The sequence below is a fragment of the Lepus europaeus genome, chromosome 6 (assembly GCF_033115175.1).
Source record: "Lepus europaeus isolate LE1 chromosome 6, mLepTim1.pri, whole genome shotgun sequence".
Lineage (NCBI taxonomy): Eukaryota > Metazoa > Chordata > Mammalia > Lagomorpha > Leporidae > Lepus > Lepus europaeus.
In genome coordinates, this window is record NC_084832.1 from 98,923,541 (window position 1) to 98,938,782 (window position 15,242).

Sequence of the window (15,242 nt, forward strand, 5' to 3'; positions counted from 1 at the left end):
TGCAAATAGTGTTGCATAAACATCTTAGCCTCCTTGCGCATGTGGGAGTGTCTCTCTAGAATGCAGACTGGGTGTCGGAAGCGCTGAGTCACGGAGTAGGTACCGTTTTCGCTTTAATAGACTGGGCGAGCTGCCCTCCAAAGATGCTCTACCAGCTCACGCTCCCAGCAGCAATGGATGGAGAGCGCCTGTCTCCCAACAGCCGGTCAGCCTCTCCACTTCTGAGCGTCTAACTGCCAGCTCGGGGTGGGGGGGGGGGTGCTCCTCCGTTTCCTGGTGAGGCGCAGCCTCTTGCCATGGTCGTTGGCTGTTTGTCTTTTTAAATCTGTATTTACTTTTTAAAAAAATATTTGTTTATTTGAGAAACAGAGTTACAGATAGAGAGAAAGAGAGAGAGAGGTCTTCCATCCACTGGTTCACTCCCAGATGGCCATGATGGCCAGAGCTGGACCGATCCGAAGCTGGGACCCAAGAGCTTCTTCTGGGTCTCCCACGACTTGGGCCAACTTCTACTGCTTTCCCAAGCCATTAGCAGAGAGCTGATCAGATACTTTTTAAAAAAGTTTATTTATTTGAAAGGCAGGCAGAGAGAGAGAGAGAGAGACAGAGGCAGAGATAGAGAGATTTCCCATCTACTGAGTCCCTTCCCAGATGGCCACATGGCTGCAACAGCCAGGGCTGGGCCAGGCAGAAGCCAGGAGCCAAGAACTCCATTCAGATCTCCCACGTGGGTGGCAGGGACTCAAGTTCCTGAGCCATCATCTGCTGCTGCCCAGGGTGTGCGTCAGCAGGAAGCTGGGGTCAGGAGCCAGAGCTGGGTGTCAAACCCGGGTACTCCGATGGGACGTGGGCAGATAACCACTAGGCCAAATGCCTGCCCATGGCTAATGACATTTTTGTTTTAAGATTTATTTATTTATTTGAAGGCAGAGTTACAGAGAGAGAGAGAGAGAGAGAAAATCTTTCATCTACTGGTTCACTCCCAAAAGGCCTCATCATCCCGAGCTGGCTCAGGCTGAAGCCAGAAGCCAGGAGCTTCATCTGGGTCTCCCACGTGGGTGGCAGGGGCCCAAGCACTAGGGCCACCTTCTGCTGCTTTCCCAGGTGCATTAGCAGGGAGCTGGATGGGAAGTGGAGCATCTGAGACTCGAACCTGCCCCCATAGGCAGGTAGCACTGCAGGTAACAGTTTAACCCACTGAGCCATAGCACCGTCCCCGAATAATGTTCTTATCCTTGTGTCAGCACTAATTCCCCCACCCCCCAGAGTTGATCTTCCTGAAGCCCACTGAGGTTTGAATGGGTACATGGCCTCTGCCACTCATGTGGCTGCCTTGAGACACGGTTCGTCAGCGCTGTGGAGTGTCTGCTCCTGGCTTCACCTGCCAGATGGCAGCTGGGACTCCAGTGACTCCTGTATTCCTTCTGCCTCAGCACTCGATGGCTCCCTGGGACAGCACCGACTCCCAGCTGAGACTGAAGGACTTCCTGGTGCATGTGGCCTTTTGATTATACTTATTAGGATCAAGTGAATCATTTAAAAGTGGCCAATTCCAAGATGTTCAGCATCTTCAAAGAGATGTGCAAATCTCCCCACTGTCTAATCCCAGAACATTTCCATTTCCCCTAAGGGAAGCCTCACACCTGCTGTCAGTCACTCTCCAATCTCCCCCGCCCTTTTCTCTGGCAACCACCGCGCTGTGTTCCACTGCTGTGAATTTGCCAGGTGGTGATGTTTCCCGTGAACGCACTCCCACTTCGTGTGACTTCTGTGTCCGCCTTCTTTCCCTTCAGGGTGCTGCAGCCACATTGTAGCCTGCGAGAGCACTTCATTCCTTTGGATGGCTGAAATGATACTGCACCGAGCAGTTTCTCCATTTCTTAGCTGCTGGCCATTTGTGTGGTTTCCTCTTTGCGGTCACTCTACGCAATGCTGCTAGCGACCTTCATGCCCAGGTTTTTGTGTAAAGGGAGCTTTGATTTCTCTTGGTGATATATATATATATACACCACCGGTGGAATTGCTGGGTCAAATGGTACCTCTGTGTTTAGCTATTTGGGGAACTGACAACTGTTTTCCATAGCAACTGCGCCTGTTACGTTTCCACCAGGAGAGCGTGAGGGTGCCAGTACTCCGAGTGCTTGCCGACACACGTTGGCTGCTGGTTTTCAGTTGCTCTGCTGGTGTGAAGTGGAGTCTCATTGTGGTTTTGATTTGTATTTCCCTATGACTAGCAGTGAGCGCAGCTTCTCAGGGGCTTGTCCCTCATGCATGTGCTTCTTGGTAGAAATGTGTGTTTCAGACCTTTGCCCATATCTTACTTGTACAAATTGTGTATTTTTCTTTGTTAGTCTTGAGTGGCAGGAGTTTTTTTTTTTTTTTTTTTTTTGGGGGGGGTTGTTTTTGTTTTTTTAATGTATTCTAGAGGGGCCGCTGCCTGCTGTGGCAGTATCCCATATAGGCGCAGGTTCAAGTCCCCGCTGCTCCACTTCTGATCCAGCTCTCTGCTATGGCCTGGGGAAGCAGCAGCAGATGGCTCAAGACCTTGCACCCACATGGGAGACCTGGAAGAAGCTCCTGGCTCCAGGCTCTTGATTAGCTCACCTCTGGCCGTTGTGGCCATTTGGGGGGTGAACCAGCGGGTGGAAGACCTCTCTCTCTCTCTCTCTGCCTTTCAAATAAGTAAATAAATCTTTAAAAAAGAGTGTATTCTGGATACCAGACATTTATCAGATACATGATTTACAAATATTTTCTCCCATTCCGCAGATTGTCTCTTATTTTGTGAGTAGTGTCCTTTGATGCATAAAAGTTTCAAATTTTCCTGAAGTCAAAAATTTTTTAAAGACTTATTTATGTATTCGAAAGTCAGAGCTACAGACAGACGGGAAGAGGGAGAGGATGAGGGAGAGGGAAAAAGAGAGAGGGATAAAGAGAAAGAGGGAGAGGGAGAATCTTCCATCCATTAATTCACTCCCCCAAATGGCAACAAGGCCAGTGCTGGGCCAAGCAGAAGCCAGGAGCCAGGAGCTTCTTCCAGGACTCCCACACGGGTGGCAAAGGCCCAAGCAGCTGGGACGTCTTCTGCTGCTTTACCCATTAGCAGGGAGCTGGATCAGAAGTGGAGCATCTGGGACACGGCTATGCCACAAATGCAGGCCCCAAGTCTAGTTTAATTTATCTCATTTTCCTTTTGTTGCTTGTGCTTTTGGTGTCATATTTAAGGAACTGTTGCCTAATTCAAAGTCATACAGAATTTCAAAACTTTCACATAAGAATTTTATAGTTTCAACTTTTACCTTTAGTTCTTTGATCTACTTTGAGTTTCCTATTTGGTTTTAGGTAGAATTCACATCATTCTTTTGTGAATGTCTCAGAACTAATTCTTTTCCCATTGAATGGTCTTGGTTCTCTTGTTGAAATCAACTGAACATAGATTGATGGGTTGATTCTTGGACTCTCCATTCCATCTCATTGATCTATCCGAGTATGTCCATCATGTCAGTAGCACAATATTTTTTAAAAAATTATTTTCCATTTATTTTAAAATATGTTTAATTAATTTATTTGAAAGGCAGAATGACACAGAGAGGGAGAGAGAAATCTTTCATCTGCTGGTTCACTCCCCAAATGCCTTCAACAGCTGGACCAGGCAAAGGACAGGAGCCCAGAACTCCATTTGGGTCTCCCATGTGGGTGGCAGGGACCCAAGCACTTGGACCATCATCTACTACCTCTCAGGTGCATTAGCAGGAAGCTGGGTCAGAAGTGGAGTAGCTGGGACTTGAACCACCATTCACCGATTGTGGATGTGGATGTCCCAAGCTGTGGCTTAACACCTCTGGGCCACAACACCTGCCTCAGTACCATGGTGTTGAGTACTGTAGCTTTTTATTTTTTTTAAGATTTATTTATCTGAAAGGCAAAGAGAGAGAGAGAGAGAGAGAGAGAGAGAGAGAGAGAGAATTGATCTTGCATCCATTGGTTCACTCCTGCAATGGCCAGGTCAAATCCAGGAACCTGGAACTCCATCTGGGTCTCCCATGTGGGTGGCAGGGGTCCAAGGACTTGAGTCACCTTCCTCTGCTGTCTCAGACGCACCAGCCAGCAGAGAGCTGGATTGGAAGTGGAGCAGCAGGGACATGAACCAGTGTCCGTATGGGATGCCAGCTGTGTGGCTAAACCGCTGTACCACAGTACTTTTGAGATGGTATGAGTTGCCCCTTCTGTTCTTCTTCTTCTTCTTCTTCTTTTTTTTTTTTTTTTTTTTTTTGGCAGGCAGAGTTAGACAGTGAGAGAGGGAGACAGAGAGAAAGGTCTTCCTTCCGTTGGTTCATCCCCTAAATGGCCGTCACTGCTGGCGTGCTGCGCTGATCCGAAGCCAGGAGCCAGGTGCTTCCTCCTGGTCTCCCACGCAGGTGCAGGGCCCAAGCACTTGGGCCATCCTCCACTGCACTCCCGGGCCACAGCAGAGAGCTGGACTGGAAGAGGAGTAACCGGGACAGAATCTGGCATCCCAACTGGGACTAGAACCCGGGGTGCCGGCGCTGCAGGCGGAGGATTAGCCTAGTGAGCCGCGGTGCGGGCTCACTCTGTTCTTTTTAAGATTATTTTGGCTATTCTGTGTCTCTTGCATTTCCATGTGAATTTTAGGATCAGTGTGTACATTTCTGCAAGAAAAAAAAAAAAAGGCAGTTGTAATTTTGACAGAGATCGCTTTGGCTCCATGGAGGAGACTGGGGAGTGTTTCCAGCTTAACCATATCAAGTCTTCCAAACCGCGAACACAGATGTCTTTCCGTTTATTTCGCACCCCTTTAACGTCTCTCAACAATGTTTTGTAGCTCCAGTGTGAGTCCTGCGCTGGCTTGCTAAATGTGTTAGGGATTAGCTGTTATCCGTTTTGATGCCATCATAAGCAGAATTTCGTTTTCAAAGCGTCCACGGGCCGGGCAGCGTGCTGCCTGTGAAGGAGTGACTGTTTTCTCCGGAGCTGGAAGGTGACGCCTTGTGGTGTGGGTGTGTTGCTATGGCACCCTGCGGGCGGCTGCTGGGGCTCTCCCCAGACTTATCTGAAGTCACATGGAGGGTGTGATCTGTGCCACAGGCGGAAACCTGTCTGACTCACGCTTCCCGTGCTCCTGCTGCCTTGGCTGGGAGAGTGAGTGGGTGGGGGCGGGGGCAGCGCCGTTTCCCACAGCTGCTTCCTCTGTCCCTCCACCGCGGCAGAGGCCGGGGGACCTCCTGAAGGGGCCAGGTACCCCCAAGGGCTGGGGGCCCTGGGAACCCTCTCCCTTCTCTGTTACCCACAAGTCAGCCAGAACCAAGGGACTGTTGTCCCTGAGCGAGGGCAAACAGGAGCACCACACACTGATGGAATCTGAGGGTCCTTTATTGCCCACGGTGGACAGCGGCTCATACCCTGAAGAACTCGTGACCGTGAAGCCCGAAGCAACAGGCAAAAGGCAAAAACCACAAAAAGTGGGAGGAGGAATACATGGTTGCTAGGATCAGGGGGAGTACATGATTACTAGGGTCAAGACGACCTAAAGCCTTTGCAAAACTAGGGACCAGTGCTGTGGTGCAGTAGGTTAATCCTCCACCTGCAGTGCCGGCATCCCATATGGGCGCTGGTTCTAGTCCTGGCTGCTCCTCTTTCAATCTATCTCTCTGCTGTGGCCTGGGAAAGCAGTAGAAGATGGCCCAACTCCTTGGGCCCCTGCACCTGCGTGGGAGACCCAGAAGAAGCTCCTGGCTCCTGGCTTTCAGATTGGTGCGGCTCCGGCCATTTTGGCCATTGGGGAGTGAACCAACTGACGGAAGACCTTTCCCTCTAATCGCTCCCTCTCACTGTCTGCAACTCTACCTCTCAAATAAATAAATCTTAAAAAAACTAATATTGATTATAATCTTTTTTTTCTTTTTTTAAGATTTATTTTTTTTAACTTTTATTTAATGAATATAAATTTCCAAAGTACAGCTTATGGATTACAATAGCTTCCCCCCCATAACTTCCCTCCCACCCGCAACCCTCCCCTTTCCCGCTCCCTCTCCCCTTCCATTCACATCAAGATTCATTTTCAATTCTCTTTATATACAGAAGATCAGTTCAGTATGTATTAAGCAAAGATTTCAACAGTTTGCCCCCACATAGCAACACAAAGTGAAAAATACCATTGGAGTACTAGTTATAGCATTAAATAACAGTGTACAGCACATTAAAGACAGAGATCCTACATGATATTTTTTAAAAATTAATTAAATTTTCTATGCAATTTCCAATTTAACACCAGGTTTTTTTTTTTTTTTTTTTTTTGACAGGCAGGTGGATAGTGAGAGAGACAGAGAGAAAGGTCTTCCTTTTTGCCATTGGTTCACCCTCCAATGGCTGCTGCGGCCGGCGCATCTCACTGATCCGAAGCCAGGAGCCAGGTGCTTCTCCTGGTCTCCCATGCGGGTGCAGGGCCCAAGCACTTGGGCCATCCTCCACTGCCTTCCCGGGCCATAGCAGAGAGCTGGCCTGGAAGAGGGGCAACCGGGATAGAATCCGGCGCCCCAACTGGGACTAGAACCCGGTGTGCCGGCGCCGCAAGGCAGAGGATTAGCCTGTTAAGCCACGGTGCCGGCCACCAGGTTTTTTTTTTTTTTTTTTCATTTTCAATTATCTTTATATACAGAAGATCAATTCAGTATATACTAAGTAAAGATTTCATCAGTTTGCACCCACACATAAACACAAAGTGAAAAATACTGTTTTAGTACTAGCTATAGCATCACTTCACATTAGACAACACATTAAGGACAGATCCCACATGAGATGTAAGTACACAGTGACTCCTGTTGTTGACTTAACAATTTGACACTCCTGTTTATGGCATCAATAATCTCCCTAGGCTCTAGTCATGAGTTGCCAAGGCTATGGAAGCCTCTAGGGTTCGCCGACTTTGATCTTATTCTGATAGGGTCATAGTCAAAGTCGAAGTTCTCTCCTCCCTTCAGAGAAAGGTACCTCCTTCTTTGATGGCCCCGTTCTTTCCACTGGGATCTCACTCGCAGAGATCTTTCATTTAGGTCTTTTTTTTTTTTTCCAGGGTGTCTTGGCTTTCCATGCCTACAATACTCTCATGGGCTCTTCAGCCAGATCCAAATGCCTTAAGGGCTGATTCTGAGGCCAGAGTGTTATTTAGGACATCTGCCATTCTATGAGTCTGCTGTGTATCCCGCTTCCCATGTTGGATTGTTCTCTCCCTTTTTGATTCTATCAGTTAGTATTAGCAGACACTAGTCTTGTTTGTGTGATCCCTTTGACTCTTAGACCTATCAGAGCCATCAATTGTGAACTGAGATTGATCACTTGGACTAGTGAGATGGCATTGGTACATGCCACCTTGATGGGATTGTATTGGAATCCCCTGGCACATTTCTGACTCCACCATTTGGGGCAAGTCCGATTGAGCATGTCCCAAATTGTACATCTCCTCCCTCTCTTTTTCCCACTCTTATATTTAACAGGGATCACTTTTCAGTTAAAATTTAAACACCTAAGAATAATTGTGTGTTAATTACAGAGTTCAACCACTAGTACTAGAACAACAACAACAAATACTAAAAAGGATAAAGTATTATATTGTACATCAACAGTCAGGACAGGAGCTGATCAGGTCATTGTTTCTCATAGTGTCCATTTCACTTCAACAAGTTTCTCCTTTGGTGTTCAGTTAGTTTTCACCGATCAGGGAAAACCAATGATATTTGTCTCTTTGGGACTGGCTTAATTCACTCAGCATGATGTTTTCCAGATTCCTCCATCTTGTTGCAAATGACCGGGTTTCATTGTTTTTTACTGCTGTATAGTATTCTATAGAGTACATGTCCCATAATTTCTTTATCCAGTCTACTGTTGATGGGCATTTGGGTTGGTTCCAGGTTTTAGCTATTGTGAATTGAGCGGCAATAAGCATTAATGTGCAGATGGCTTTTTTGTTTGCCAAATTAATTTCCTTTGGGTAAATTAAAAGAAATCAAGAAACTCCACAACAACAAAACAAACAACCCACTTAAGAGATGGGCCAAGGACCTCAATAGACATTTTTCAAAAGAGGAAATTCAAATGGTCAACAGACACATGAAAAAATGTTCAAGATCACTAGCAATCAGGGAAATGAAAATCAAAACCACAATGAGGTTTCACCTCACCCCGGTTAGAATGGCTCACATTCAGAAATCTACCAACAATAGATGCTGGAGAGGATGTGGGGAAAAAGGGACACTAACCCACTGTTGGTGGGAATGCAAACTGGTTAAGCCTGTATGGAAGTCAGTCTGGAGATTCCTCAGAAACCTGAACATAACCCTACCATACAACCCAGCCATCCCACTCCTTGGAATTTACCCAAAGGAAATTAATTTTATTATAATCTTAACAATATCAGTTATAATTTTAACAATTTCAATTATAATCTTGACAGTAAACATAGGTATTATCATTGGCTTAAATCATAGGTAGGACATAGACAAATTACATTTTTGTCATTAGCCCAGGTGCAGCCTATCTGCTTCCAAGCTTGAGCGATCATGCTTAGGGGGTGTCTGTGCTTTGCCAAGTGCTATGTAGTGGAGTGTTATTGTCTGAGTGCTTTAGTCATAGTTTCAGACCAGAGTCTCATGATGGTGGTGTGTGTGTGTGTGTGCATGTGTGTGATTTCTCAAGATTGCATCTCAGGTGCTCCAAGATGGAGTCCCTACTGTCAAGGTGTTACTTCAGGATGGTGTGGGTGACAGGCACAGGCAGGGGCCTGACGGCAGGTGGGGTTAGAGGATGCTGCAGTGGGGAGAGGGGCTCAGGTTGGATCAGAGAGTGGAGGGCTATTGAGGGTGAACCTGTGCCATCTGTACTGTGTCCAGGATCATCCCTCTTTGTATTCTCGCTAGCTGGGCCAGTGGCTGAACTCCTGAGAGTCTGAGGTTACCTCCTAGAGCAGATGAGAGTAGTCCCATCCAGGCACACCCTGCGCGGGGCTGGATGTGGAGCCGGTGCCAGTGACCCTTCACCAGGGACTGATGGACCCCAGCTCCAGTGCCTCTCCTCCTCGCCCTGGGACTAGGGCACTGTGACAGCATGGATTCCTGCAGTGGAACAGAGCTCAGAGTGGCAGGGAAAGGGCGAAGACATTCAGTAGGAAGGGGCATATGGGATAAGCCTCACCTTTATTAGCGCTCAGAGTAACCAATGGGTGCTTTGGGAGGGGCGGCGTGGACACTGCTGGGCCCCAGAAGACTCCATTACATTTTCTTTCTTTTAATTAAAAACAATTATTTGGAAGGCTGGGAGACAGAGATGAAGACAGACAAAGCCATCTGCTGCTTCATTCCAAATGCCTGCAACAGCTGGAGCTGGGCCAGGCTGAAGCCAAGAGCCTGGAACTCAGTCCCAGAAGCTGGGATGAGAAGTGGAGCCCAGGCACTCTGATACGTCAGTGGGCATCCCAAGCAGCATCCCAGCCGCTGTACCTATTGCCTGCCCCCAGAGCAACAGGACAGCTGCCGCGCTCAGCGTGTTGCCGGTCTGTGTGTTCTGATAGTTACGGGCACAGAAATGCAGTCTGTACCGAGTTGCTGGAATTTTAAACAAGTGTTAGCTTATTAAAGTAGCCAGTTTTACAATTTAGCACTGCTCATTTTAAGGTCAAATTTTAAATTTTGTGGTTCTATTCTGAATGTAATAAAATATGAAAAATCTTACTCTTTTGCTTTTTTTTTTAAGCTTCAATCTACAGATTTTGTTGTATTGTTTAAAATGTACTAGAACAAAGACAATCTTCTCCAGTTTTTAAAAGTGAAGTTTGATGAACTCAAGTAGAATAATCAGAATCCCATCAACATCCATTCCATTATAAATATAGCCCCCTGGATGTCGATATTGTGGCCCGGGGGGTTAAGTCACTTGCAACGCCGGCGCTGGTGCTGGTCCTGGCTGCTCTGCTTCTGATCCAGCTTCCAGGGACACATTGGAGACCCAGCTGGAGCTCCTAACTCTTGGTTTCTACCTGGCCCAACTCGGCCGTTGTGGCCATCTGGGGAGTGAACCAGCTATGGAAGACCTCTCTCTGTCTCTCCTCTCTTAAACGCTGCCTTTCAGAGAATAAAAGATTCTGTCTTTAAATAAACATAAAAACAAGGGCCGGCACTGTGGCGTAGCAGGTAAAGCCACCGCCTGCAGTGCCAGCATCCCATATGGGTGCCCGTTTGAGTCCCGGCTGCTCCACTTCTGATCCAGTTCTCTGCTATGACCTGGGAAAGCAGAAGAAAATGGGCCAAGTCCTTTGGATCCGGTGCAGGCATGGGAGACCTGGAAGAGTCTCCTGGTTCCTGGCTTTGGATCGGTGCAGCTCTGGCTGTTGCGGCTAATTGGGGAGTGAACCAGCGGATGGAAGACCTCTCTCTCTCTGTCTCTGCCTCTCTGTAGCTCTACCTTTCAAATAAATAAATAAATAAATAAATAAATCTTAAAAAAATACTAAAAAATGAATAAATAAAAAACATAAAACATAGTACACTAAATTTCCTTAAATATTTTAAACTATTTATCTGAATTTAATGCATTTGATTTTCTTTTTAAATAGTTAGATGTGGGACTAGGCAAAACCTTCCTAAATACTTAAACACTCTTAGTAAGCCTGATAAATGTTTATATAAAGTAAATCTTAAATTCCCTCAAACATTATAATTCTGTTAACAGTCAACATCTTTCACACCCTTCAGCTGAAAATCAACCATATGTATTCTCTTATTTTTTCAATCATGCATTTTAAATAGAATGATGAAGCTAATCTATAATTCTACTATGTCAAGTTCTTTTAGGTATCACAAAAACTTTAAGTAATAAATACATACAGATAATCCCAGTGACGAAACTATTTGAAAATTAGCAGTTTGATTTGCTTAATCATTTTGACTTTTTCTTAAAAAAAAAAAGATGTATTTATTTATTTGAAAGGCAGAGAGAGAGAGAGAGAGAGAGGAGTGGATCTTCCACCTGCTGGATCAACAACCAAATGGTCGCAATGACTGGGGCTGGGCCAGGCCAAGGTCAGGAGCCTGGACCTCCATCAGGTCTCCCACATGGACTGCCTTCTGCTGCTTTCCCAGGTACATTAACAGGGAGCTGGATTGGAAGTGGAGCAGCCAAGACTGGAATCAGCGCCCACGTGAGACACCAGTATTGCAAAGTGCAGCTTAGCCTGCTCTGCCATGACACTGGCCCCAGCTTTGATTCTTTTAAGTTAAAAGTTTGACCACAGAGGTATAATCAAAAAGAGTGATGTGGAATAGGAACATATTATTATTATTTAAAGATTTATTTATTTGAAAGAGTTACAGAGAAGGAGAGAGAGAGAGAAAGAGAGAGAGAGAGGTCTTACATCCTCTGGTTCACTCCCCAAATGGCCTCAACGACCAGAACTGGGCCGGGACGAAGCCAGGAGCCAGGAGCTTCATCCGGATCTCTCACATGGATACAGGGGTCCAAGCACTTGGATCATCTTCTGCTGCTTTCCCAGGCCATAGCAGAGAGCTGGATCAGAAGTGGAGCAGCTGGGACATGAACTGGTGCCCATATGGGATGCAGCAGCTTTACCGGCCACGCCACAGCACTGGCCCCTTTTTATTATTTAAAAAATGATTTATTAGGGCCTGCATTGTGGTACAGTGCATTGGGCTGCTGCCTGCAATGCTAGCTTCACATGAGTGCAGGTTCTAGTCCCAGTTGCTTCTGATCCAGTAAGATCTCTGTCTCTCCTCTTTTGGTAACTCTGCCTTTCAAATGCATAAAAATAAATTTTAAAAAAATATTTTAATTAATATAAAGAGAAAAGATTTCATATATTTCAGATACAATTGTAAGAACATAAGAATATTTCCCTATCTTCCTCTCTTCCTAAAAATAAATCTGTAAAAAATTATTTATTTATGAGAGAGAAAAAGAGAGAGAGAGATCATCTGTCTGCTCATTTACTCCTCAGATGCCCACGACAGCCAGAGGTGGGGTGAGGACTGAAGCCAGGAGCTGAAACCCTGTCCAGGTCTCCCCCATAGGTGGCAGGCACCCAGCTATTTGAGCCGTCACAGCTGCTTCTGAGGGTGCGCACCAGCAGGAGGCTGGAGCGAGAAGCAGGAGCCAGGCACTGAGCCAGGCACTCCCTGTGGGCTGCAGGCGGCCTGATTGGCTGCTCCACCGTGCCCCCAGATGCCTGCCCCAGAGTTGCTATTTTCAAGCTTAGACCTTATGCTGGGGAGGAAGCCCCAGGAAGGCTGTTGCCTGTGCACGGGGGTGTGTTTGTGCGCGGAGGAAGAGTAAGCACCCACTGGAATCTGTCTCCGCCTCCAGCCCTGATGACATCAGCCGCGTGCAGAAGGACCCAGCCCTCTGTGCCGTGGCGCTGCACACTTGCCTGGCCCAGGAACTGCCGAAAGTGAAGGAGGGGAGGCAACAGGGCGGGAGGCCCTGCAGGCCTGGCTGCTACCCAGGCAGACAAGGGCGCCCGGAAGGTCACGGCTATGCGTGCGAGCTGCAGCTGCACCTGGCACCCCCTGCTGCCCTTCACAGCGCAGCGCCTGCCGCTTCAGTCCTGCTTTTCTACCTTTCCAGTTGCACACTTCTCCTGATCACAGTACCCTAACCTAGAACACATACCTCTAACCCAAGGAAGAATTCCCAGGAACAAGGGTGTCGGCCAGCGCCGGGGGCTCACTAGGCTAATCCTCCGCTTTGCAGCGCCGGCACACCGGGTTCTAGCCCAGGTCAGGGCACCGGATTCTGTCCCGGTTGCCCCTCTTCCAGGCCAGCTCTCTGCTATGGCCCGGGAAGGCAGTGGAGGATGGCCCAAGTGCTTGGGCCCTGCACCCCATGGGAGACCAGGAGAAGCACCTGGCTCCTGGCTTCGGATCAGCGCGGTGTGCCGGCCGCAGCAGCCATTGGAGGGTGAACCAACGGCAAAGGAAGACCTTTCTCTCTGTCTCTCTCTCTCACTGTCCACTCTGCCTGTCAAAAAAAAAAAAAAAAAAAAAAAAAAAAAAAAAAAAAAAAAGAACAAAAACAAAAAACAAGGGTGTCCTCTCAGATGCCTCATCAATTCCAAACCTATCTGTAGTTAAAAGGACACCTATCAGGGCCAGTGTCGTGGCATATTGGGTTAAGCTGCCGCCTGCAATGCCTGCCACCTGGGGCTATTTTTTGCTGCTTTCCCGGGTGCCTGGTGCATTAGCAGAGAGATGGACTGGACGCAAAGTAGCCGGGACTTGAACCGGGCACTCGTAGGGGATGCCAGTGTGGCGGGTGACAGCTTAACCCACTGTACCACAACGCTGGCCCCTTAAATGTTTTATTTTATTTTAAAATTTTAATGAATTAATTTATTTGAGAGAGGGAGACAGAGAAAGAGATAGAGATATCCTCCATCTGCTAGTTCATTCTCCAAATGCCTGCGACAACTGGGGCTGGGTCAGGCAGAAGCCAGGAGCCTGGGACTCCATCTGGGTCTCCCACATGGGTGACAAGGACCCAAGGACTGGAGTTACCACCTGCTGCCTCCCAGGATGTGCACGGACAGGAAGCTGGCACTGGACGTGGAGCCGGGACTTGAACCCAAGCACTCTGACGTGCGATGGGGGTGTCTCAAGTGGCATCTTAGCTGCTGCTCCAAAAGGCCACCTGGCCTTCAATGTTTTAAGCTGCTTTGCAAATTTAATTATTTCTGATTTTCTGTCCCTATCTGCCCTCCCCCCTCTCCAAATAAGTCCATACCCTTCTGACGGGTTTAGATTTACAACTTACTTTCTGGTCCAAACTGCACCCTCATGAGAGTACCTGGAAGTCTGGGGTCCCCACCCATGCTGCAGCCACTCTTAGCAGTGCCTCCCTTTGCGCCCCTGGCCGCTGCCTGCTTTCCTTAGCCTCTGGCCCCGTGGATCCCAGCTCTGTAGATACTGCAGTGACATGGGCGGGCGTCTGCAGGACTCCGCTCACAATGCTGCAGCTGGGCTAGCGATGCTGAGCACTGGGCAGGGCCCTGTAACGCACAGGGGTAAGGCGGGGAGGTGCAGAGCGGAAGTGCCTGCTTTGCTCACCCGGGACTGAGGTGTTACCCAGCCACAGCTGAGATCCTCCCTAGGGAGAAGGGGGTCCAGGCGCTCCTCTAGGGAAGGAGCAGCCATGGACAGCCTCTGTGCTCCGGGGGGTGGGGAGAAGGGCCTTGTGGGCCGGCAGATAAGGAGATCCCTCGGCTTGCTAGGCCTGGGTTTGAGCAGAGGCGGGAGGCTCCTGCCCCCCTGCTTGGGCCTCGGGTGCCCCCTTGTGGTGGAATAGTGATGTGCTCCTCAGAGGATCTCACAACATCTCAGCACCGGGTTTCGGCTATCCAGCGTCCCCCTCACCCCACCCCACCCCACCCCAGGAGGGTTTGCCTGTGTCCGCATAGCAAATCCTAGGGATTAGGGGGCCTCTGATGTGGGCAGAGGGGCTCAGTCCCAAAGTCTGTCTGTGGCTGTTGAGTCATCTGTCTTTAACAGAACCCTAAAGAATGCACCAGAGCATTATGTAATCTTTAAAGCTCTTGGATTTTCTGGCCTATTTTGGCCCAAACTCTAGCCCAGTGGTTCTTACTTAGCTTTCTGGGAAGAGCAACGGGGATCTTGGAGAATCTTAAAAAGATGTGGATCTTCCTTCCGGAAATGCACGGGTATACTATGTTGTGAAGAGAAATTAAGAATTTAGTAGACTCGGGACTGAGATCCGCCTGGCTTGTAAAATCGTCTGCTCTAGATCCGTTTCCATTTGCTTCTCAGAGTCTTGGCGCCTTCCAAGGAAATGGAGGACGTGCACTTAAGACAAGCTCGAGAGAGGAAGGACACGGGGTCAACTTTCTTCTCCTGAGAGAAACAACAATGCCTTGTGCCTTTGGTGAACAGATCTGAGGAACGCAAACAAGAGGGCCGTTTGCAGAACCTCGGGAGAGATCTTCTCCAAGCTGTCCAAGCCGATGCGTCTGAACGAGACAAAAGGCAGCCACTCTGCGGCAGCCTTGCCTACAGCAGTTCCTCTTAGGCTCATCCCAGATGTCCGAAATATCTCTGAAAGTTTCCAGAGTCAGAGAAAAACATTTAAGAGATTCCAAAAACTCAACGCCTGGCCTGCTTCTCAGAGAAACCATAAACAAATTGATCTATGTCCCTTTAAGACACATCTAT